The 26,165-nt window shown below is 42.3% G+C and overlaps 1 long non-coding RNA gene across 1 annotated transcript in view; it reads left to right on the plus strand.

Annotated features, from left to right (window-relative positions):
• The first annotated feature begins 9,569 nt into the window (after positions 1–9,569).
• LOC146865949 (uncharacterized) overlaps positions 9,570–26,165 on the plus strand; it is a 218,988-nt gene continuing 202,392 nt past the window's right edge. Inside the window, exon 1 of the long non-coding RNA XR_014976731.1 lies at positions 9,570–9,742. This is a non-coding gene — a long non-coding RNA (uncharacterized LOC146865949). The remainder of the gene's footprint in view (positions 9,743–26,165) is intronic.

A 26,165-nucleotide genomic window follows, 5' to 3' on the forward strand; every position in this document is an offset into this window, starting at 1 on the left:
ATTTCCCTCTTCTGTTACGGGCACTTCATAAATCTCACCAGTGGTAGCAATTTATATTTAAGCCCACAAATCGGAAGAGAGAGAGGCAGGTGAGGTTGTGGTAGAAAGAGAGAAGCGAGGAAGAGAGATGTATTGATCGAGAGGTGAGGTAGACAAAGAGAGAAGAGTGGGATTTAGCAATTGGCGAAGTAGAGAGATGAGCCACAACAAGATATAGTCAGGTAGAGAGATGGGAAGTAGAAAAAGTAATGTAGAAACAGGGGAGAGAAGCATACAAAGAGAAAATATAGCAATAGGGAGGGGAGAGTATATTATAGGGAGAGGGGTACATGTATGAATAAGGTAGAGAGGAGAGAGGGAGGTGAGAGAGAGAGAGCTGGAAAAGCAGAGAGTGATGAGGCATGGATAGGTAGAAACAGAGTGTAAGAGGTAGATGTAAGCATAGAGAAGGAGAGCAGTTGAGATAAAGAACGAGTCATAGGAGAGTTTTCCTAATTGTCTTGATCGCTTTACCAGGGGGTCCCTGTCGAGCTGAGGCACTGGGCAGTCGCTCACTTAGCCCATGCCTTAAAATGTCTCTGCCTTTACAAACTAACAGGAGAAATCTGGCATGCTGTAGGATGTTCCCCAGTAGTCACGAGGTACAGCAGTCAAAAAACATCGGAAGATCCTGATTTTATAATTTCTAAGTTGTTTTCTTGCAGTCCTGTATCCAGCGCTTAATATGAGCCGGTGGTTTCCGTCGCTGGGCACCAGCACTTAATTTTACGCCCGCTCTTATGACAGCCTGCACATGGTGGTGGTGTTTGTCTAATTAAGAGATGAGCACAACAACTGTTGTTTACCAATTCAGTAGACATAAAAAATTATTAATACCTGCCGCCTGAACCATTCTTATAGCCGTGGGGGCCTGGAATAGTCTGAAATGTCACACTGTAAGAGTGTGAGGATTAGCAGTTGTGTTGATACTGTCATTGGCAGTGCTGGCAGGGCAATTGGTGATGCCCCATTCTTTTTTTTTTTTACAAATTAAGCACTGGGTATACCCAAATCATGCAAGCTCCAAGTGAAACCCAGGAACTTAAAACATTTCTGAATCAGGGCCCGAGAAACAAGTTATTTTCCGACCAACCCTCTTCCTATTTGCGGTGAAATACTATCAGGATTAAACTTGTCAAAACACTGACAGTGAGACAGCTTTTACTCTGACCAACTCAGTAGTACCCTACCATAGGTACCTCCGAACTATTTAGTCTGCATATCCTATTGCATATTGTATTCTTCTTCTATATACTGTAACTATGTATTTTTTATTCTTTACATATGTAACTCTTGTAATTGCTGCTGTGCTAGCTCTGTGCGTCTACTCTCCCTTACTATGTAACAGCCTACCTTAACTACCTCCAATCTATTTCATCCACATCTCCTACCATACATTGAATTCTATTTTTATATACTGTTACTATGTATTTTTTATTCATTACATATGTAACTCTTGTAATTGCTGCTGTGCTAGCTCTGTGCATCTACTCTACCTTACTATGTAACAGCCTACCTTAACTACCTCCAATCTATTTCATCCACATCTCCTACCATACTTTGAATTCTATTTTTATATACTGTTACTATGTATTTTTATTGACGCCACATGTATATAGGGCCAAGAGTATTGCTAAGGTGTCCTGCGTCAGTGAAATCTGGGGATACATCGCCCATGAGGAATTACAAGCAGTCGAAAATAGCTTTTAGAGACAGCTTTTAAGCGTGCCTCAGGGGACTTCTACCATAGCAGTACATGAAGAGATGGGCGTGGTTTACCTTTCAGATTTTTTGGCTTTTCACCCCCTTTCTCTGTAGACTAATATCTGGCTTAGCCAGGGAGCTACTTTAAACAAATTGATGTTGAAGGAATGTATGGCCCTTGATCATGCTCACCATATCCCTTGGCTCAATTATATTAAAGAATGTTTTTCAAGCCTAGGAAGAGCTGATTTATTTTCGAATCCAGAAATGGTGAATAGGAGGGATCTGGGTTGGGCAAAAGAGTCCTTTTTGAGACAGAAGACTCTAGATAGAGAAGATCTGGAGTCAAGGAAGCCTAGGGTACATAGGTTTATTATCCTGAAAACTATGCAAGGCACTGAACCATATCTTTTAGGGTTATTAAGTAGTAACGATCGATTTTTAGTGACTAGGTTCCGTTTCAATCTTTTTTATCCTCTTCTTGTGCAACCGCATGGGTGTAATATCGGTCAGAGCTTCATTCCTTGTGGTTGCGATGGTAAGTCTCCACAGGGCATGCTCCATTTCGTAGTGTTCTGTAGTTTTTACGAGTTACCCCGGAAGACTTATATCATCCCCACTCTGAAAAAGTTCAAGTTCAGGCAGGTGTGCCCAGCCCTTTTTGTTTTTACAAATGCTATCCAGAAACATTAATTTTCATGTTCCTAGCTTTTTAAAATCCACTGTTAGGCTCAGATCCAACTGTGACTTACTGTTGGAGGTATATTAGGGCTGGTTGCGATGTGATCCTGGAAGTATTGTTATCCTGTACCTAGTTTTTTGTATCTTTTTTTAAACATACATTATACACATACAATATAACGGTATATTTTATCCTTGTATGCAGCATTCAATGTCATTTGGTAGAGATTTTATACTACAGATGTTTTAGTACATATATTGTGTATTTGACTTTCATGGTTTTTGCAAAAGCCGAATAAAGTGATTTGACTTGACTTCACATGTATTCTCATGTAATTGCTGCTGTGATATCTCTGTAAAGCGCTCTGATACCCTGGGGTCCACTTTGCGCTATACAAACTCTATAAATTAACTAAATTAAATAAATAGATTGCCAATTTCTGAGCCAACCGTTTAAAACACACAAAACATTATGGCCCTCAATCTGAGTGCTACTTCTTTTGTCCAGTGTTCCCCCTCCCCAAGTTACCAGTGTTGCAGCCATTCGTAACTCCAGGGGCAGAGAAAGAGCGAGAGCGAGAGAAATACACTGGCATTCTGAGTTGTATTGTGTAGGCACCCTTAGCAATGTGGAATGATCAGACCTGAGGAACACTGCGTCTGATTCCCAAGAAATTCCCCCATTTTCCCAAGGAGTATCAATCAGACATTTCACCTTCATGGAGTAGGCAAAGTGTCTGTGTGAAACACCCAGATCAACAGATCTTGTAATCCTGATGTCCATGTCACCTCACAATGAGGCAATAAATGACCATATTTTCCTTGCAACTTAATGTCCAAATTAGCTTCTGCCTTTATAGTAGATGAAAAGTGGATGCCTCCCCAGCAGCCTGCTCATAACAGATCTGTGGCCTGATTTAGACTTGGGCGTTAAAGGAAAATCAGTTGGTTTCTGGACGAAGTGCCAAATCCGGAGGGAATCCACTGTTCCTCATCATACTATTTACACTGCCCAGGAAATTCTTCTAGATTCTGCACTTCCACCAGGATTCAAGGAGTTTTCGATCACAACCCAATGCCAAATTAGGTTCTTGGCCTTGCCCAGGGCTCTGCACATAGAACAAGGATACATTTTCAGAGATATCGAATTGTAAAACGCACAGTGCTAACTCATGACCTGCTGGCCGCAACCCTATGCACTATATTTCGTTTCCTGTCCTATAGGAGAGTGGATTTCAAGACTCTGTTTGAATCTATTGATATTTATATAGCACAAACCTAGCTGGCAAACAATGGAGCACTTTACATTAATTGGAAGATGGTGGAATCAAGATCATGTACATCAAGTGAGGTTTTACATGTTTGAATTACACATTCACAGCTGTATTTCATTAAAGTTAACATATTACACACACACACACACGTACGCGTGCGCGTGCTCACACACACACACATATATATTAAGTGATCTGCCCTGCATCACAGGATTTCCGTCAAGTACAGAATTTGAACCGAGGTCCTGAAGTTGCAGTTCCTCTCAAGATCACATGTCCTTCCGGGGAAGCGCTGTGAAGATGCAGAGGAAAAGGATGCCATAAACTTGGAGCCATTTGCCAAATACCAGAGTCAGCAAGAGCTATGAAAACCTATCTGCAGTTTCTGCCCTGACACCAGTGCTCCTGTGGTGAGGGCAGAGGAGGAGTCATTCCTGAGCTCCAGGGGGCCGCAGCTGTTAGACTGCACGGTGCCTTGTGAAAAGAGGAAATTAATAGACTTTGCCAAGTTTAGTTCTCTATATTTATTCTACTTAGGAGTTTTCATACTTACGTCAGCATCGTTTACTGGCTTTCCAATTCGGATTAGAAAACGAATAGCAAAGGCACGTTGTAGCTCTAAAATGTAGTATCTGCAAAATATATTGAGGAGCATGGATGGAAGTACCCTGTGCTTGCTGGACATTTTGCACTTGTACTCGGTGTCCTTCTGCCTGACTGACGCAATGGATTTGATAACTGGCCGAGACACGTGGTGATCTGGAGGACGGGAGACTGAATGCCAGAAATGCCAGCTCAGCCTTCCATCCTTCCAATGTTGGTAAGATGAACAGCATTAAACTGGGTGATAATAATACCTGTTATCTATAGTGCTTAGAAGCTGAACAGGTATGACATGAAATGATATAGAAATAAGCGATTAGACCGGGCATGTGGAGGTAATTTGGTGGTATATCTAATGGTCCACGTTAATGACCTGGGGTGTAGCAGGCGGCTTGCCCCCTTCCCTATGTTCTGCAATAAATGTTTATGTTTATAATTATGTGATTTGTATAGCGCATAGCTGCCCAAGGGCTTCCCAGCGCTGCAGAGAGGGTGGCGGGTCGGTGTGGAGGGACAATCATGAAAAGAGTCAGGTTTTGAGTTTTTTCCTGAAACTACGTAGGTCCTTTAGACGTCTCAGTGGCCATAGAGTTCCAAAGTTTTGGAACCAGATGAGTGAAGGATCTCCCTCCCCATGTGGCTCTTTTTATCCTCGTTGTGTTCATTAGGAAATCAGACGAGGACCTGAGGGACCTGTTGGGGACATAAGGGGAAACGAGAGACTGTAACAGGGCTGGACCCCTACCGTGCATGGCTTTGTGGGCTAGGCAGAATGCCTGGAACTTGACTCTGGATTGGACAGGAAGCTAGAGGAGTTTGCTCAGTGAGGCTTTCACTGACTCCTGCATGAATAGAATCGCTTAGTGCACAGTATTGAAACAAATCACCCGAATGAATAAATAACTCATACATTGAAGCTCGGACCCTTGCCAGCACCAGTATCTCACTGCTCTTCCTGGTCGTCCAGATACTTACAAAAATGAGCTTTGACCTTGGTGTGGGTGGTAATCCGAGTGTGTTCCATGGGGGGCATATTTGGACTGCAACTTTTGATCTTTAGCTTGTTCAAGTGATAGGGGAATATTTAGCTGGGTGAACCCAAAACAGAATCATGGGCATATTGCTTTGGAAACTTAGGACCTTCCCATAAATGCATCTGAAAGTGAGACACATGGTCATGAAGGTGACTTGGGTGTTCACTGGGACCCCGAGTTCTGATTTCAGGATTGTTGAGTTGGTGTATGAGAGCTTCTCACACAATGCATGGTTTGCCATGTTTTTACCACCAATCGGAGAGGAGGGGCCCGATTCACAGAACAAACTTAAGACTAAATCCTAAACTTAGTACCATTCTGGTATTCACAGAATGCACCTAGTACTTCTGGTATTCACAGAATGAACTTACTACTTTTGCTATTCACAGAATGAACTTAGTACTTTTGCTATTCACAGAATGGATTTACGACTCATAAACTTACGTCCGCACTCGGGCCGGAAATTCCGGCCCGGAGGCGGAGCTTCCGGCCCGGAGGCGGGGCTTCCGGGCCGGAGGCGGAGCTTCCGGGCCGGAGGCGGAGCTTCCGGCCCGGAGGTGGGGATTCCGGCCGATTTAGCTATGGCCGAGATCTCCACCTCCGGGCCGGAAGCTCCGCCTCCGGGCCGGAAGCTCCGCCTCCGGGCCAGAATTTCCGGCCCGAGTGCGGACGTAAGTTTAGGAGTCGTAAATCCATTCTGTGAATAGCAAAAGTACTAAGTTCATTCTGTGAATAGCAAAAGTAGTAAGTTCATTCTGTGAATACCAGAAGTACTAGGTGCATTCTGTGAATACCAGAATGGTACTAAGTTTAGGATTTAGTCTTAAGTTTGTTCTGTGAATCGGGCCCGAGATGTTTTTGTAGGCTCTGGTGCAGGGATTCGGAGTAGTTGTGCTGATAGTGGTTCCTAATGCGACTAGGCCGTTCTTGTTGTGATAGGAGGGACTGCATCAGAGTGGGTGTATGTGGTGTTGGAACACATTGATAGTGTGTCTGTCTGCCTCTGAGAGCCTTCTCCTTTTAATTTGTAGGTTTTTCCTAGGCATCTGTCTTTTATCCTGCGAGGCATTGGCGTACCGAGGAAGAGAGGGGAGAGAGGGCAAGAGGATGAGACATATGATCTGCTTTTGGCATCAATGCACAGCAGTTTGTCATGATAGTGGTAACTCTCACTACCTTATTTATTGGCTAGCATTTATTTGTTTACAATTGCGGCTTCTAGGTCACCAGTGAAACTGCCCTAGTCATCAGGATAAAAGAACTCTTTGGTTTAGGTATCTTCTAGTAATGTGAAGCGCGCCGCCTTGTACAGGGCTGCCTTCCATGCTTCATTTGACTTTCAGAAAACTCTTTACTATCCATGGTTCTTGCCAGATAGGTGGACTTCCAGGTCTGATATTGTTTTGGTTGGTTAACAATGTCGTTTAGAGTGTCTAGAGGTACTAGCAACCATGTTTTGCCTTGGTTGATAACTCACTCATTCACTCACTCACTCACTCACTCACTCACTCACTCACTCACTCACTCACTCACTCACTCACTCACTCACTCACTCACTCACTCATTCACTCAATCACTCACTCACTCATTCACTCACTCACTCCTGACCTCACAAGATCTCCTTTCTTTTGATTCTTGTCTGCAATGACAAGCAAGAAAACATTCTGAAAGACATGGGGTCTTAAAGAAATTAATCTGTGTGACCCGTGTGGCAGTTTGGGAATATACAACAAAAAAAGGGGTTGTAGTGGGAAAAGATGTCACACCTCTTAAAGCAAACACATTTAGTGGTCATGTAATGCTAATAGGTCAAGTAAACATTAACTGTTTGAGTAATTATGACACTCAGGGTAATACCACACCCTACTACCTTAGGTGTGAGTACACAACGGACAATGCCCTCGTGTTACAATGTAACATGTGGTTGTCCATTACCGAACATTGCTGTGTTAATTGGACTTGGAATTGCCATCATCAAATTGCATAGTCCTTGTACTTGTTTCCTTACTGTAAAAACTGAAATTGAATTTATATGCTTTCAGTGGGACTATTAAAGCATTGAGAAAATGACTTTCTTACTTATTTTGTAACCTGTGAAAAGGAAACAAAGTTCTTCCAGTAAACCTCCTAAATATCATCAAATGATTAGAGTGCTGGGGTATACTTCCTCAATTATACAGTTCTGGAAGTTAGTATAATCAACCACTTCGGTTGTATAAACTGACCAAGAGCCCATTACTGTGAAAGCATAGAAAAGGCTACATTCATGGTTACATGTCATAGTCACTACACCACCTACAGTAGGCAGAACCATAGACTTCATTTTCACAGCAATATTGTACTAATATTTCCAATGTTTCTAAAAGGAATGGAAGGTGCACCAGCAAAGAGTCCAAACTCAAATAGAAGTCCTATATATTTCTTTTATTCTTATAGTGTAAAAATACAGTAAGACATCAGCCAACGCGTTTCGTTCTTAACACAAGAACATCTTCAGGGCGAAACGAGTTAATCGTAGGGTTCAGCATTCACTCGGCACAAGTCAAAATGTATAGATGGTCCCTTTAGGGGTTCCAGAGAGTAACTAGTAATAGTAAGCGATCTATATTGGTGGTTAGAACCACGAAATGATTAGGTTCATCTCAGCAAAAGAATTTTAAAATATCCATGAATTCTCGTTTGGAAACTCCATGATACGAGTCCCAAAACCGCCAAAAAAGAGTCCCAGTGATCTGGGGGGTCCAAGGGAATCACCAGCAGCACGAACCGACTGACCAAAATATTTCCAATGTTTTACCACATACAAGCTTAAAAGGTTTGCAACTGAGTTCCAGACTGGGACCTAATGCATCACATCTTTACCTAACACACAAAGCTACTTGAGAGTTCAACAAAGAAAGAAATTAGAAGATTTGACCACTGGCCTACTGCGCACTATGACAGCATGCTGCAGGAAAACTGGAACTGGAGCTAACCCCAACAGTTGAACTCTGAGCTTTTTTGGAAAGTCTAATCTGTTGGTAGATATGTAACACATTTTTTGAATGACCCCCACCATCTTGGAGATCTTGTTAACACCTCAACTTGTAATCAGGCCCTATGATTATGCTTTAAACATTTCAAAAGAAAACAGAGGTAAGTCTGTCTGGCACACCGCTTGGCTGTTGCCCACCACTCCTTCTCCTGCACCTGTGACAGCCCAGCCCCGCCCCGTTCACAACCAGCTGAGCCATGATGGAAAGATAAAATGATAATAACATTGCGTTAATTGCCATTAAGTAAACACATGTTCTATGTGTATTTTTGAAACTGATAATGCTTTGGCATTAATGGCTGCAATTCCATATAACTGCAGCCATGTAATTAGTGGCCAGTGCTACCTAACGGGGTGGTGGGGGAATGAAAAATGCACACAGACTCCCAGGTTCCCCTAGCCAATCCCGATGCTGTGTGACAGCAGTGTTGTGATTGGTCTGAGCACTGTGACTCGGCGCTCAGGCAGGTACTGGGAGCCTGTGCATGTTCTCCACTAGGCTGTGTAATACAGCCGGGTGGAGAACACGCCAAGTGCGCATGACTTTTTGGCTGGCCCAAGACGGCGGTCATAATAATGCTATTATAAATGTATTTTTCCTTTTTGAACTGCTCACAGAGAAGTAAGGTGACGCTCCTCCGCATTAGCGGAGGAGTCGCCGCTTCATGTGGTGTCTCCTAAGCAGCCCATAGCTCCACAGAACTACCCAATTCAACTTGCCCACATCAAAGGCAGGCACCCCAGTGAGCAGGATGATGGTTGTGCCCCCTTTATCTTATTCTTTTTGTCACTGCTCATCCGCTCCTGTCTGTCAACAGCACTCAAAGGCTCCCATGCCCCCTTCAGCCCCAACAGGGCATAGGAAAGATTAGCTACTCAGGACTTTTTTAATATCACAAGTGTAGGAACTATTTCCATAAATATAAATGAGTTTATGGATATCACCCTAATAGTTACCACTTTGACCACCCTGTTTAGTACAATCATTTATTTGGTGTTCAGTTGTGGTTTGAAAATGATTGAATGGTAGTTGGCAAATGTGTGCATAGATTTCTTCAAGTTTCTGCAATTTCATACTGGAAGACTAATGATAGTAAATATACTTTGTTGTTTGCTATTTTTTATAGTTTCTTTGTGTCTTTACATCTAAATTTCTCCATTGGTTAGCTGGGGTCATTGTACAGACGGTTGCCGAGAATCATGTGTCCCACTCCAGCTTGCTGAAAGAAGCAATATTGCAAGCGCTGTAAATTATGAAATCCCCTGGGAAAATGAATAATTTTCTTATCACAGCGTGGCGGCCAGGTGCTGATTTACTTCAAAGCAATTCACACTAGGATGCCTACGAGTGTGAATGACTCTGAAATCATGAGGTACGTTTTAGGATTCCCTTTTTACGAGCAAAAGTGTTGGCTTTTGGTGTGGGTGCTAATCAGGAGTGTGCTTCTTTGAATTATCCACGAGCTCCAGGCCAGCCAGATCTCCAGAGATGCTAAACCTGGAGGCAACAAATCGGAAATGCATGGAATAAATGTTATGATAGCTGAACAAAATAGGGGTATGTCTGCTTCTGGCAGCTAAAGACAGACGGGCCCTCAGGAGTGGATGTGAAGATGAATCCCTTATTGGTTTTACTTTACTGTGCACAAAAAAAGAGGGCACAATGTTGTTTGACCTTGTACAAAATGTTCAGACTGAACCCTAAAAGAAGAACTTAATAACAATAATAACATGTGCAGACTATTTCCAAAATAATATTGTGGCACAAAAATAAATGTGTTATGTGGGGCTGTGCAAAGCAAATGTGGCCTTCAATATGCAGTTAGGATAAAATAATGGAAAACTACGGTGGGCCTAGGTAGGAACTCACTACAAAAGGGCATCATTGATAGATACTCTTGTTTCCCCTTGGTGTGCGCAGTGGCGTTCACGTAGGCAGTGGCCATCCTACCCATTCAAGATGAAATCTTCTCAACATGAGACGTCCCACTAACACTCAAAACTGACAATGGACCTACTTTCTCAGGGGAAGAATTTCGTAGATTCATGAATTACCTAGGTATACACCATTGGACGATAATAATGGCGCTGTTGTCACAAGTGAATGGCATGGTCAAGTTATTCATGGGCTACATAGAGAAAGCAGTACAAAGAGCCAAGCTCACACAAATCTCAATTTGCCAAGCCCCATGTCAAGTCCTGCAAGATTATCGCAACACGTCACACAGCTCCACTGGGTGATGCCCGGCGGAGCTTGCACTAGGAAGAACAAACAGGAGATGACTGCCACAACTGGAGAACACAGCCCTGCTGGGACACAGCGTCATAGTCGCTTATGACCAATAAGCCAAGGCGAAGATGAAGAAACAAGCAGACACTCGATGACATGTCACTGAATGCAGGCTCAAGCCCGGAGGCCTCGTACTGGTACGCCAGTGACAAACATGGATGTTAGACCCTCCATTCCTATACAACCTGTTAACCATCAGGAATGTTAAAGGATCAATGGTCATGGCAGTGGCAAGGCCTTACTCCATCACCAGGGACAGCTCTCAATTCAGGGTGTTTCGTCTGCCAGCAGGCGATAAGAGCAGGCCCGCACAGATGCAAGCTGATGAGACCTCTTACAGGGAGCTGACGAGACTGCTAAACTGAAGGGTGTGGGACCCCCTCAGTGATGAAGAAACCAAACTAGGTTCAGGAGGCTGCATGTCACTAAGCAAGAAAACTTGCGCCCATCTCAAATAACTCAAAAGCCTAGTAGATTAATTAAAGAAATGTGACCCAAGATTAGAAAGACTGAGTCCTACATTGTTCCACTTCTCTCTCTTCTCTTTCTTTTCATATCTCTTGTATCTTACTATCCCTTCTCCATTTCTCTTGATCTCTCCCTCCTCTTTCCACATGAAAGTATTTTCGTTCGCCAGAAAGGGAGGAGATGTCGCAGTGATGGAGAAGTGGCAGGGTACACTGGACAACTGGACACCACTTCCGGGCAGTGGGAGGGAGGAGCAGGAAACGTGCTCACACAATCACACAACGAGGCGGGACAAGAAGGCACCCTCTTTGCCGAGCAGTGGCGGCTGGTGACATTTGAAAGTGGTGAGGAACGGCAGTGAGCGAGCATAGACAGCAGTGACTGGCAGAGTCCAGACCGCCACAGGTAAGAAGTTGGCCACATACGGGGTGTGGTAAACTCCACTCCAGCTTATAAATGTGTTTTGCAGGGGCTGGAAAACTTAAGCATAATCATAACCAAGGCCCAAAAGACACCAAGGTCTTAACAAAAGTGTAAAAACAAGCCAACCCCTGACCTTAACCAGCACTGCGCCTCTCCCTGCCACCCACCCCATTCGGACAATCCTCTGCTGACGTAGTGCAGCTGTCTCTGCTCTCACAAAACACACATTAAAAAAACACTTGCAATTAAGTTTCATGCTTGCGGCTAGAATTCATTTGCATGTACAGGTAAGCTCACAACAAAGGTCAGCTTCGCAGTCATGACTTTAGAATTGCAGTCCAGTTCAAGGAAGAGCAGACCAACGAGCGACTTGCTGTTTTTCTCGCACTGTTCGAAGAGGAGAGATAACCTAGAAAGTCAGCCCAGCTTATTTGAATGTTCCCTGCTCCGCGTGCGCAGTTGGCGACCTTCCTGGGGGCATGGTGTTAGCACTCAAAAAACAGAAGTATGCATGCATGTTTAGAACTGTCCAGGGGCTTAGGCATACTTGAAATGAATAGGAATGGAATGGCTTATATACAAGGCGACTGGAATTATGCAACAAAGGAAGACCGAATTTAACAAATGAAATGGCTTATATGCACGGCCACTGGAATTATGCAGCAAAGGAAGACCAAATTTAACGATGGGGTTGACTAAACTTTGCAAAAGAAAATGTAAATTATGTAGCACACTACTGCACACACTATATAAGTATTACTTCACTAATGCACATTAATACTATATGGCCAAATATCTCACCTCATTACTACCAGCTTAATGTAAATACAGCCATCAGCAACTCAAAGGTGACCACTTAATTTTTGCAAAAAATGCATGTCTCTGCGCACCACCACCTGTGCTCACTTTTTACTAACTTCAGTCGTTTGTGCTTCAATAATTTTTTGAAAATCTGCAAATTATGCAACAAATGGTAGATAACATCCATAATTATGTGGAATATGGAGCTGGCACGAAATCGATTGTCTCCAGTGACTATAGGGAAATCCGGAGATGTACTAATAGACTGGCGAAAGGCCAGAAGGTGTCAAGTAGAGCGAGTGAGTGCCAGATTCGGAATTGCATTTAGGCAGTAAATATGGATAGATGCCAGAGGTTTGTAAAGCATGGCAATCTACAAAACATACATGCGGCAAAGACATTTGGAGCAAGAAGCGCTGCACCTACCATTGAGACCCAACATTTGTTGCAGTGGAACTGAAAGTTTTTTCTGTTAGAAGTCAAACATCACCTCACATAAGTCAAGCCTGCGGGCTAACGTTTTAGAGTGAAGATACACAGAGATTTTTTTAGGCACACTGCTTAAGCGGCCATAGACTTAAAGCAACAAGAATGTACAAAACGTCAGAAAACCACCCAAAAACTTTTTTTGTGGTTTTCTGATGTTTATCATGGCCTGCACATGGTGACATGAAGTATAATTTCTACACTCGCCCAGCAGCCACTGCAATTCTTAACTTACAAACCATGCGCAGGCCGTGAGAAACGCGCCTGAGTCAAAAATACGCACCTGACAAGAAATGCGTTCGTGGGAAGTCCATCAAATATGGAGTCTTTGAAGAACGCACCCCTAAGCATGACTTTAGCAGTCGAGGAAACGTATATAAAAACTTCAAACCTATGCTGCTGGATGATTCTGGAATTAATACGTAATGTTTCCAGGCGCAGGCCTTGACATACGCATCCCAAGAAACGCATGTTAAATTAAATGTACGAAACAATAGGTGCACCGCCTGCTGAGCTTGTGGCCCACAAACGTCCTCCATGTGATATGTATTCCATAACACGCATTCTACGATACATATGCGAATTGTTGTAAATAGACTGTGCACACCCAGTCGTTGTCGGAATTACGGGCGGGTGGGGGGGTGGAAATGGGGTTGTCGCTGGGGGGATGGTGGGAAGCGGGAGGGGTTTAATTAAAAAACATATATCCAGGGGCCGACCAATCAGTCAGAACCCAAAACACTGGGTAAGCCACTCCCCCCTGCCCTTGAGCACGACCACCCACCCTCCCGCCCCCAACACGGCTCTTCTGCTTTCTCGCAGTGCGAGAAGCAGAAACATAAAATGGTAGTTTGTACCATTTTATTTTTCTGCTTCTCGCACTGCGAGAAAGCAGTGGGGCGACACCCAAACGCCCCTATGGAGGAGCCGCTACTGCGAGTGCCGAGACCTGCACTGAAAGAATAATGAAGCCTACACACACTCTATCTAACCTGCCTCTGTGTGCTTTCTTCAGGGTCGGCCCACAACCAGGGACACGACAATGTGTGGATCATTTTCAGTCCCCTGCTTGTAGGAAAGAAGCATTGGTGTACTAATGACATCATTCATCTATCAGGGATTTGTATATGTCAATGTTTTAGTAAACCGATTCATATGGAAGGATATTCAATAGCCACCAGCCCTGTTGGAATTTGTGTTATTTGCATTTCGTATATTTTCTAATCTGATGACACCTGCCATCCTCACCAGCACCGAGGAGGTGAAGCATGGACAACTCTTGCACCCTGAAACTTCCTGTTTGACAATTCGAATTCAAAGATGTAAGTATACATTGACATCTGGGCCTGCGCTTTTATCAAGACTATGAGAAGATGTTTAGTAAGTGGTCATTGGACTAGATGCCTGCTTTCTCCATCCCTGTTCAAAAACATGTACGTCTTCCTTCTGCCTGTTTTGGGACCGGATTATATGTTCACGATGGCAGTCTAGGCATAAGGGGGCTCATTTATGAGCCCCTGCGTCACTTTTGCGCCAGCGGTGCGTCACTTTTTGTGACGCACCAGTGGCGTAAAACATGCGCCATGTCGCGCCATAGTTACGAAGTGACACATCTAGGTAGATGCGTCACTTCGTAAACCCCTGCGCTACATTATACCTGCGCCAGGTATAATGTATGCAGGGTGGGCGTACCCCCGCAAGAAAGGGTCGTAGGAGTGGCGCAGCGAAATCTATGAGATTTCGCTGCGCCACTACTAGGACGCCAATGTGTCAAAACCTTATGCCTGCCTCATGGCAGGCGTAAGGGTGACGCAGGCCCTTTCACATGGGTTTGCCCCATGTGAAAGGAACATTGCTGGAGTTGCGTCAGGCTTCCGACACAACTCCAGCAATGCGCCACTTTTTGCGCCGACAGATACGTCAGTCATACTGATGTATCTGTCCTTCGTTGCGACATGATGCGTCATATTATAAATATGACGCAACATGATGCATCATATTTTAAATATGACGCATCATTGGTGTCGCAAGGAGGGCGCACCGAGAAGTGACGCATCGCTGCTTTCACGCAGCGATGCGTCACTTCTCATAAATGAGGCCCAATCTCTTTAAGAGAAGGATCACGCTCACTGAAAATGTTTCACTCGCACATGTTTCCCTAACCCAAAATCTGAATGAAATGTAACAAAATAACCACTGGCGAGGAGTGATTTTGAAAATTCCCAAAGAAAAGAAAACACCTTTCACTGTGTACAGCTTCACAGCTACTCACCAAACAAAAGTTGAACTGACGTGAAGACATTGGGCCTAATTTATGAGGCTTTGCAACAGTTTTGCGCTTCCGTTGCATCACTTTTTGTGCCGCATTGGCGGCGTAAAACATACCTCCTGTTGCGCCCTATTTACAAAGTGACGCATCTAAGCAGATGCGTCACTTTGTAAACCCCTGCGCTACATTATACCTGCGTCAGGTATAATGTATGCAGGGTGGGCGTTCCCACGTAAGTAAGCCTCGTAGAAGTGACGCAGTGAAATCTACGAGATTTCACTGCGCCTCTTCTAGGGTGCAAATGCGTCAATATCTTACGCCTGCCTCACAGCAGGCGTAAGACTGACGCAGGCCCTTTCACATGGGGCTTGCCCCATGTAAAAGGACACATTGCTGGAGTTGCGTCACTTTTGTGACACACTCCAGCAATGCGTCACTTGTGCGCCTACAGATACGTCAGAAATACTGACATATCTGTAACTCTTTGCGACATGATGCGTCATACAGTAAATATGACACATCAACCATGTCGCAAGGAGGGCGCACTGAGAAGTGACGCATCGCTGCTTTCACGCAGCGATGCGTCACTTCTCATAAATGAGGCCCATTGTTTTTTTGTTTCAAAATGAGCTCTAGCAAACAGTTAAAGGTTTCTCTAAGCAGAATTAAAATATCTATATTTTATGTTATTTCCAATCATTGCCTTTCGCCGATCCCCCTAAGTGACCACAGGAAGCCGCTGAGGGACTTTGCAGGGACAAGGGGGCAACCTGGCATGTAATTTAATGCCAAACGGTGGACTATGTCGCTTCCACTATCCACTGCGTTTTAGGGCCTAATTGTTCAAATGAAACCCTTATTTATATATGGCTAGTTTGACAGCGGAACTAGGTTGTACATTTGTATTTTCTTCCTCCCCTTTCGTATTTGTTTTTATATGAATGATAACAATCAGATGGCCTGCATACACGTACTTACCTTTAGTAAATAAAGATAAACTCTTCTGGGTGTAGAGATGTCCCCTGCATGGGAGTGTGTTGTGCGTTTCATTGCTCTCGTGCCAAGCTGCATTCATTGGCATGAACTGTGCGGTAAATGATCAAATGGCATATCTAAGCACGGATCTTTAGTTTTCATTTCCTTTACCCTTTGTGCCAAACATTTCGCGTGTGTATCATTTTCTCTGCCCGGTATCTGTGTCTGCACTGGGAATGCATTCATCCCAGGGCACAGCACCATTTCCTGGACTGATGCCTGTGGGCGGGTGATGGCGTGGGGAGCATTTCCTGCAATTATAACGATTCACAATGTTTCTTCCTTTTTTGGCTAATTCCGGATATCTGTTTTTATCTCTTCTCGGTCCATTCCAGTGTCTTCTTGGATGCAGATATGTGGCGAGACGCCAGTATGTCTTTGATGTCTATGAAAGTTGGATATTAAAGAAAGGAACATGTTCCTTTTCAATAATAAAAAATTCCCTTGCCACATACCAACTATTATTTTTAAATTAGCTTTATGATTTGACATCTCTAGTGCAGCTCTATTCTAAATACTATGTTCTTGATTCACAAACTGTACTTTGTAGTACGTTTTGTAATACTATAAAATGTACTGTACATTGCAATTCACTAAGTAGGCGCGGAGATTTACGCCTCTGCGTTACCTAAACTTAGGTGTATGGAGTTCTCCGCCCTGAACACAGAGACGCAGCACACCTAAATATACGCTTTAGTAGTAAATATGGGCGGGACTGGGTGGGAAAAAGGGGTAGACTTCCTAAAAAGTGGATGGAATTACGGAGGAGTAAGGGTAGGGTCTGGGAGGGGTTTAGAGACGGATGGCATCCACCCACACAAGAATAAGCCAATTGCATTACTCCAGGGTGGAGACATGTAACTTACACTTTTGTAGAGTTTACACTCGGAATTTGTAAATACTGAAAGTACTAAATTGACTCCAAAGTGTAAACTTATTCAAAAGTGTAAGTTACCTTAGTGAATCAGGCCGTGGAATTTAGAACATTTCCAAGTGTTTCAAATTTGGGCAGACAGGGGAGTGCAAGGAAGGGATTTATCAGGTTTTTCTAGGTATGGCCTGGCACTCCCAACAACCATCTCTGAGAAAGTTGAGTGGTCAGAGTTTGTTAGTGGTGATATAACCAAATAATTCTACAAGGGATGTTTGCTGGAGGCCAGTATCTCCAAGAGTGGTAGGTTGGGCACTGTGGAAGTAGGATGGGGTTGAGCACATTTGAGGAAAACTTGAGCACACCTGGCTTTTGGACATACTAACCGAGACAGGATTAATCGCATACAAATAATCAATTCCTGAACAAACAATATAGAGCAAACAAATTGATTATCTATAACCTGAGGAGAAAAGGCATGAAGAGTAACAAAACGAGCTTTATCAGTTATTTGCTCTCCACACAAGCAGGCTGTAGTAGACAAAGCCCCACTCTCTGAATTTTAGAAATACACTGTTCTTCCTCACAGGTGTGCACACCTACATCTCATTGCAGTGATGACTGTAGTTTAAGTATACAAAAAAGTGATGGATGGAATGCTTAAATTAATCTCAGGCAATGGTAATTACTTGGCCGCATCCCAGTCACACCAAGCCACCTACGTTTGGATCCAGTCTTATGCAAATCACTCTTGTCCCCAGTGGGAGCATTCCAGCCCAAAATGCTAAGCCAGGTCCTCCCTAAACTGGAACACAAGCAACCTAGGACCAGGTTCGCTCTAGCTATGTCTCATTAGCCAGTTATGGCTTAGTACTAGTGACACAGTGTGCAAGGGACACATGTCTGGGCATACCTGTCCCACATTGGGTGACACACTAAAGTGTACAAAAAGTGATGGATGGAATGTTTGAATTAATCTCAGCCACTGGTAATAACTCAGGTGGCATCCCAGTCCATTGTTATTTTGCACACCATGCCACCTTAGTTTAGACCCATATGTAAATCAGTCTTGACCCGGCTCCAGTGTGAACAATCTAGCCCATATTGCCAAGCCAGGTACCTGGCTGGCGAGGCCTTACTATGGTGAAACCAGTTCTACGTTACTTGTGTTCTGGTTCAGGGAAGTCCTAGACGTGTGCTTTTTCTGCCTCAAAAACTTGATAAAAAGTCTGTCACTTCTTCTGATGTAAAAGTATCTTCTTTAAATGCTTTTTCATTGGCCACCCATCAGGCTGGTCCTTCTTTTCTGCAATCTTTCTTTCCCAGATATGCTTCTGCAAATCTTCTTTGCTTTCCTTCAGCTTACTTACTGAATCGCAACACTGTCTCCTGTGCTCAGTGCAGCAAACAGCAATTTTCTAGATGCCAAAATAAGGAACTCACTTTCTCCACCCTCCAATGTCAGTTCAACTTTAAACATCTGGCTTTTCACTTCACACAACATTGTTAAAATTACTTGTAGTCTACTACTTTCATTCTCTAATCTTAATATCAGGATAATTATTGGGATTGCCATCATCTTTAAAAAATGTGTCATCCACCCATCCAGTCATCCAGTCATCAATTCATTCATTATTTCATTCATTTACTCATTCATGCAACACTTCAATATCTAAAAACTGTTCCCAATTGTGGATTAGCTAGTCGCCTCTCCACAATACTGGGCTGTTCTTTTAATGTGTGAAGCATGTTTGAAATTTCAAGATGATGCATGGGGAAAGGGCTGTTTGTGTATAATTGGGGTAGAAGCACCCAATGTTCCTACTCTACAGAATATATCATTCTAAATAAAATATATAAATTGGTGAACGGTTGATACGTGGGGTCTGTAACAAAGACTTACCTGATTCAATCTGGGAGATCCCAAACACCTTCATGCTGATCCGTCTGGATAGCCACCTAAAGGGGAAAAGCAGAGGTGTTAGGAGAGGGAAAAAATACTACGGGGAGGAAACAAAAATAATAGGTAGTAGGACATCAGGAGAAACAAAAACAGAAAAAGGGCTATAAAAACGTGTCTACACATGCTCAGGGATAGAGACGAGAAGACACTGAGGAGAATATCACTAAGCATACCAGAAGGGGATGCTGACCAACTCCAGGGGCTGATGCACACCTGACAGAAGAACCCAACCACCCTGACAGGCAAAGTTGAGACAAGTAGGAGGAAGGAGCTGTGGACCCCCCTCTGGATATCCTGGACCTGCCACTGTGAGGGTTTGTAGCTATCCAGGTGCATGAAAGGGTGGCCTTGGGGCATAAAGTGAAAAGGGGAAGCTGCGCTGCTAGAACATGGAGGACCTAACTAAACTTAAAGGGGGGCTGGCGAGGTGAAAGAGAGAGAGAGAGAGTGAGAAAGAGACAAAAATTCGACAACCTGAAGAAATGCAACAAGTGGCCTAAATTCTCCTTAAGATTGTTAGTGGGCTGGTGGTAGAGCAAAAGGAAAGGATAAGAAAAGACAAAGCAACCTAGATAAGCAATCTCATAAAACACATAAAAGAAAAGATTGATGAGTCAGGAATAAATACCGAGACTTGGTAGTTATGGTGAGGTCAGTGTTTCTAGGAAATGCCTTTTTTTTATGCTAATAACTTTGGTGCAGTTTGACGAATCTCCACAAAACTTTTCAAAAAGTTTCTTTTTTTCAAGTTTGTGCATAGAAGGTTTTGAGGTGATCCGTAAAGTGGGAGCTGAAAAAAAGGAATGTCCCAAAACACAAAATCCCCATGCATTTTCCATAGACTTTTTTAATAAGCACTACCACAAAAATTTCTCAATGGAATTACACCAAATTTGGCAGTAAGCACCATCTTAATCCAGAAAGTGTGCTTTTTGTGATTTGGTGTAAATCCATTCGGTAGTTTTTGAAAAAGTGGGATGCAAAAATATTTGTATATTTGGACGGTTGGACTCGAAGAACTTTCACGAGAATCTATCAAACCCAATTTTAAAAAATAGAGCCTTTTGATTGACCCAGGGGGCTTTTTTACTCTTGGGCAATGCTCATATGGGACCAAGGCTCTGATTAGCTGCCAGTAACATGAAAATTGTTGCTGGTAGCCATTATAGGACTCAGAGACCTAGTCCCCCATCATGCAATGTTATTGAGAAAAGCGGCAGAAAAAAAGAAAATGGTGGCCTGCCATTTTTGTTACAATATTTTAGGTGGGGGTCTGAGTGGGGACCCCCTCCTCAAGCCAGTTTGTGCTCCGGGGACTCCATGCTCCACAGCCAATTTATAACAAAACAGGGGTGCCTGGCCCCTCCTCACAGAGCGTAAGGTGGCCCCAGGGACTCCATTCCCTAAGGTCAAACTCTTTATTTTTAGGGGAGGGGGCCATGCCCCCTCCCAGATCCCATTACGACCCCGGGGCTCGATCCCACAGGTCCAAGCACTTAATTGACAGGGGAGAGAGTGCGCGCCCCTCCTCCCTGAGCCTTACAAGGCTCCAGAGACTGCATTTCATGGGCCGGCTTTTTAAGTATATCCCAGTGAGCCTACTCCTGGGACACAGTGGTTTTCCCTGTCCGCAGGACCGTGGGCAGGGAAAGAAGTGTGCACCCTCCTGGTGGGAGATTTAAAAATGCTCCTTCTGGGTGGGAGCACACTTCTGTTTTCCTGTCTACACACTTGCCGGCAAAGAAACTATGATTGCTCCTGCTCGTTGGAAGTAAGCAGAAGAAGCTGCTCCCGGCGGGTGGGAGAAATGCTGGCTCTATTGTGGGAGCCGACTGGGGGTGTGGGGGCTCTGGGGCTCCTCCCCCAGCCCGCAGGGTTATGTTTGGCCATGGGGGGATGGGGTCCTAAGGTAACTATAACTTGCATCCTCATCATGCACAGCTAATTACCTCCCATACTACATCACTCAACCCTGTGCATGGCGGGGGCACTATATATATATATATTCACTGAAAAAACCATAGGTTTCAGGGGCGTTATAGTTAGCTGCACATTTCTCTCGTACAAAACCCTAGAAATTCCCCTGTTATAGTTAGTTCAGCTAACTATAACTCGCGCCCCCGCAATGCACTGCTGATGATGTCACATATTACATCACTCATGACATGGTCAGTGACATCACTGATGACATCACTGATGACATCTCAAATGACATCACTGATGACATCACTGATGACATCATCCAGTGAATGTGTTTTTCTTAAAAGTTTAAATATGTTTTATACATTTATAGTGAAAGGCCTATGGAAGAATGAGTGGGTGTATAAGTGTGTGAATGGGTGATTTTCTAGGTGCGTAACTGACACCATAAGTGAGTTATTAAATGTATCTTACTGCAGACTAGTGACTAAACTGTGTGAATGTCTGTATGTGTCTGTGTGTTGGTGCATAAGTGGCTGCATGGTTTTGTGAATAGCTATATGAGTGTCTATATGGGTTATTGATTGGTTGTCTGAGTATCTGTATGGGTGCCTGAGTGTTTGTATGGGTAGGGTGTGTGTGACTCTGTGACTAGATGTGTGAGTGGGTGATTCAGTGGGTGCATGTTTTTAAGAGTGCATCTGTGATGGACTGTATGGTTGGGTGAGTGTATGTATAGGTGTGTTAGTGATTTAATGTATATCTCAGTTGTACATGTGTCAGTAACTACATATGTGAAACGCAGTGTATATGTGTGTAAGAGTATATAACTATCTATATATGAGAGTGTGTGATTTTGGGAGTGGCTGTATGCGTCATAGTGCAAGGATATCTGTGTCATGTGCTGTTTGTTTTTCTGCAGGAAGACACAGAATTTGTTAGTATTTTTATGAGTAAGTGAACTTGAGTGTTTTTAACTGTATAATTGAGTAAATTTTACTGTCATTAATTATTTGCATGACTGACTAGATGTATCAGTACCTCAACGGATGATTGGCGGTGTGTGAGTGTCTATATAGGTGTATAAATGCACAGAGTGACTGTAAGTATGAGTGACTGTACAGGTGAGTGAGCGGAGATGTATGTAGACCTAAAAGTCAATGAGTGGGTGAGTAGTTATTGGTATTGGAGTATCTATGGTTGTCAAAATGGCCGTCTGAAATTTTGAGTCGGTGTATCAAAGGTTATATTAGGGTGTGAGAAGATGCACTAATTTATCACATGGATGATGTCATCAGTGATGTCATCAGTGATGTCACTGACCATGTCATGAGTGATGTAATATGTGACGTCATCAGCAGTGCATTGCGGGGGCGCGAGTTATAGTTAGCTGAACTAACTATAACAGGGGAATTTCTAGGGTTTTGTACGAGAGAAATTTGCAGCTAACTATAACGCCCCTGAAACCTATGGTTTTTTCAGTGAATTTCTAAGGTTTTTTAAATGCCAATTCCTAACTATAACACCCCAGAAACCTATGGTTTTTTCAGTGAATTTCAAAGGTTTTTTAAATGCCAATTCCTAACTATAACGCCCCTGAAACCTTTGGTTTTTTCAGTGAATTTCAAAGGTTTTTTAAATGCCAATTCCTAACTATAACATGCATGAGACCTACGTTTTTTTCAGTGAATTTCAAAGGTTTTTTAAATGCTAATTCCTATCTATAACTTATCTCTAAAGATATCATGTTTAATGATTTTGATTGCATTTCTATATTTTTCAAATTCAGTGTCATTTTCTTTTTTTTTTTTAAATACTTTTTTATCATCACTTTTTAAACATATTTCTTCAAATAATACTTTTAAAACTTTAAAAATATTATTTAAACTTAATGTGTTTTTCAGACATATTTTTTTATATTTTTCAAAATATTTTTTCAACTGTAAGTGCAAAACTTTATTTTAGATATATTTGTTTTCAAATGTTTTTGGATCCGCGCACCCTATGCGCACCGTTCACGATCCGTACGCGGTAGCATCCGCGCATGGTATGCATTGGGTACGTGTTTAGTGCGCGATCGCTATGCGACCGGTACGCGACTCCCAGCCTATACGCGACACGTTCGATGTACGTAACGCAACGTTTACGCGCTTCCGCGATGCGTCATAGGCGTCCGTGACGATGGGTGCCCGGATCCCGCGAAGTATTTAACATTTAAAAACACATATTTATGTATTGCATGTGAATATTAATTGAAGACAAACTCTAAACTAGTCTTAAAACTAATATATTTTGACATCTAATGCTATATTTGTTTTTAATTCAATTTCGCGGATGCGCGCTGGGTGCGTGTTGCGTAAGCGCACGGTGCACGGATCCCATGTGACCTGCAAAAAAAAAGAGATTTGATTGGTTCATTACACTTCCTGTTCTAACTACTGAAAGACCCCACCCATTTCAATCATTCTTCTTTGAGCTTCTTTGGAGAACCATCTCTTTGGACAGAAGAAGATTTTTTTAGACTAAGTATACACTTAGTTCTAACTTTTTGCAACCAAAAATGGCTTCAGGGCAGCAGGCATCACCTGCATCACCTCAAACCTCTGAGGATGAATTTTTGCCGGAGGAACGACAGAAAAAACGTTTTGCTTCAGTGGTGTGGAAATTTTTTACTTTTCCTGAAGGACAGAATAAGACCAATGCCACCTTGGTCACATGTAAGATTTGCAAAAGAGTCTTATCGAGAGGGGATCCCACCAAGAAATACTCTCGCGGCACGGCAAGTATGATGAAGCACATGAGGAGCCTTCATCCAAACAATCTTGCACGTGAAGAGTGCCGACGCATGAGAGACACTCCTGCTCCTGCGCCATCCACCTCATCGCAGCCGAGCACGTCAAGAGTGCATCCCTCAGACTCAACCTTGGACATCCGTCCTCAGTTTCAATTTTTAAAAGTGCTCTGCACTAAGTGCAATAAGACTTTGTGCTATGGTGAGCAGTCAATCGACCTCATCTGCCGCCGGCAGGAAAGTCATATTTGCTAGTTTCTTTTTTTTGTTTTTTTTTACTGTTCCCTGAAGTTCATTGTTTGGTTTCTCCTGTTTTTTTTTTTTTTTTCAGAAAAACCAAAGAAAAAACACAAAATTGTTCAAAAAACCCCCAAAAAAACATAAAAGAAGAAAGAAGAAAAAAAAAAGTTCTTTTAAGAACTAACTTTCCTGGTTTAAAAAAAGAGCTAAATTTCTTTGTTAGTGTGTGAAAGTTTAGATGAATGTATGTGTAGTACGCAATTGACTGAATGAATGCATTAGTAGCGTATGGTGAATGTATAAGTGCAGAACTATAAGGAAGTGCTGCAGCATCACACAGTAACCGCTTTAACTGCTGTGTGCTGTAGTACTTCTGAAGCACAGGGATGCAACATATGTACATAAATATGTTGCAAATCTATGCTTCTCTCTGCACGTCTGCTAAAACTGCAGCCATGTGGTGACACAGGCACCCTTGCACAATAGTGCAAGGATATCTGTGTCATGTGCTGTTTGTTTTTCTACAGGAAGACACACCTTCCTGTACAAAAACAATGAGAAAATGCATTTTTCTCCTTCAATGTATGCTGAACATTTCAGCATGCATTGAAGAAATAAAAATGTGGAGAAATTAAAACAATTCTCTTTGTTGTGCTTTCCTACACCAATTGTAGAATGGTGCACCATTCACACACATATCGAGATTTACGATTTCTAATAAATCTAGACATGTGTCTTGTTCTATGAGTATTAAGTGCAATCATGCACAACAACACTTATAGAACACCCTTTCATCCGAAAGTGGTCTGCATGATGAAGTTTTATTTTCATGGAGTATAAAAAGTGCCTTTTCCTCTCTTTGAAAATATGAAAGAATATCTTACACAATAACTATGTTACAAAAAGTGACATATTTCCGTTTTTAAATTTCCTTGCGAATGATAGAAGGTAAGCACAGAATTTTGACTGCAAAGATGTTCAAAGAAGAATGATTGAAATAATTGCGGTCCTTCAACAGCTAAAAAGATGAAATATTATGAACCCCTCAAATTTGCAGGTGACTTGATATCTGATTATGGTCAAATTTCAAAACTACATAAACAAAGTATTTTAAGAAACGTGTTTCAACTTTGTAGATTCTTGCAGGCCTCTTCATTCTCCATATTGAGACTTACCTTCACAGTAATATGAATAAAAAACGTTATTCATTTTTGCCTATTTTTCTTTCAAATATAAATTCTTAAAAATTGTTCATTTTAAAATTTGGATCTGTGAAAGAAAATAAAATAAAAATTATAACAAATAATAATACATTTTTTACAACACAACATAATTTCCACAAAGTAATTTGTTTGCCTATTTTGCTGTTCTCAGAATATATTGAATTTCACTCGAAATAGTGATTTCAATGGTACTCATCACTTAACAGCGGGCAAAAAAAAAAAACAATCAGAAAGATTGTTAAAACAAAACCAACATACTATTCTCAGTAAAATACCAGAAAATACAAATCATACACATATGAAATGCTTACAGATTACAAAACTTTATAACTTTAACTTATAAAAACTGCAAATGTTGCCACATTAAAATAATCACCGAATAAATGACCACCAAAAAGTCCATAATTCAAAAATATACCTTTCCTTGAGGCCAAATGGTATTTTTGCACTTCTTCTTTATGTAAACTATCCGATGGTAGTTCTATTAAATTATAATAATAAATTCCTCAGAGAGTGAATTAGGTTCCTAAAACTTTGGCTTCAAAAATATTAGGTAGGAATTTTGTAATTCCCTAGGCAAACGTTGTTTGAAAACCAACTGGGCATCATTACAAAGTGTCCAGCCTTTGTCACATTTTAGATAGGCAGTGTAATGCCCAGATGTGGTGGAAGGACCATCATGGAAAATTATTGCAATTGCTACAAAAGTCCTTCCTGATATTGATATTTGTGCTGCTACAAATTGTTTTATTAAAGTATCCAATTTTCTTCCATCAGCTGTACAACGTTGTATCATTAAAATTATGTTTTTTCCATATTTTGTTAACAATAATGTGGATAACATTTCTGATTTACATTGGCTACACTCCATGTTTTGATTTGCACCTTTCACTAATTTATTGAAAGCCACTGATTTACAGTCTGGTAATGTTAAATACAGAAATCTCTCAGTGTCTACATTTTTGCTACATGTATACGTGCAATTTTCACAATGATGTTCCCATTTGTAAGAAAGA

The sequence above is a fragment of the Triturus cristatus genome, chromosome 2_1 (assembly GCF_964204655.1).
Source record: "Triturus cristatus chromosome 2_1, aTriCri1.1, whole genome shotgun sequence".
Taxonomy (NCBI): Eukaryota; Metazoa; Chordata; class Amphibia; order Caudata; family Salamandridae; genus Triturus; species Triturus cristatus.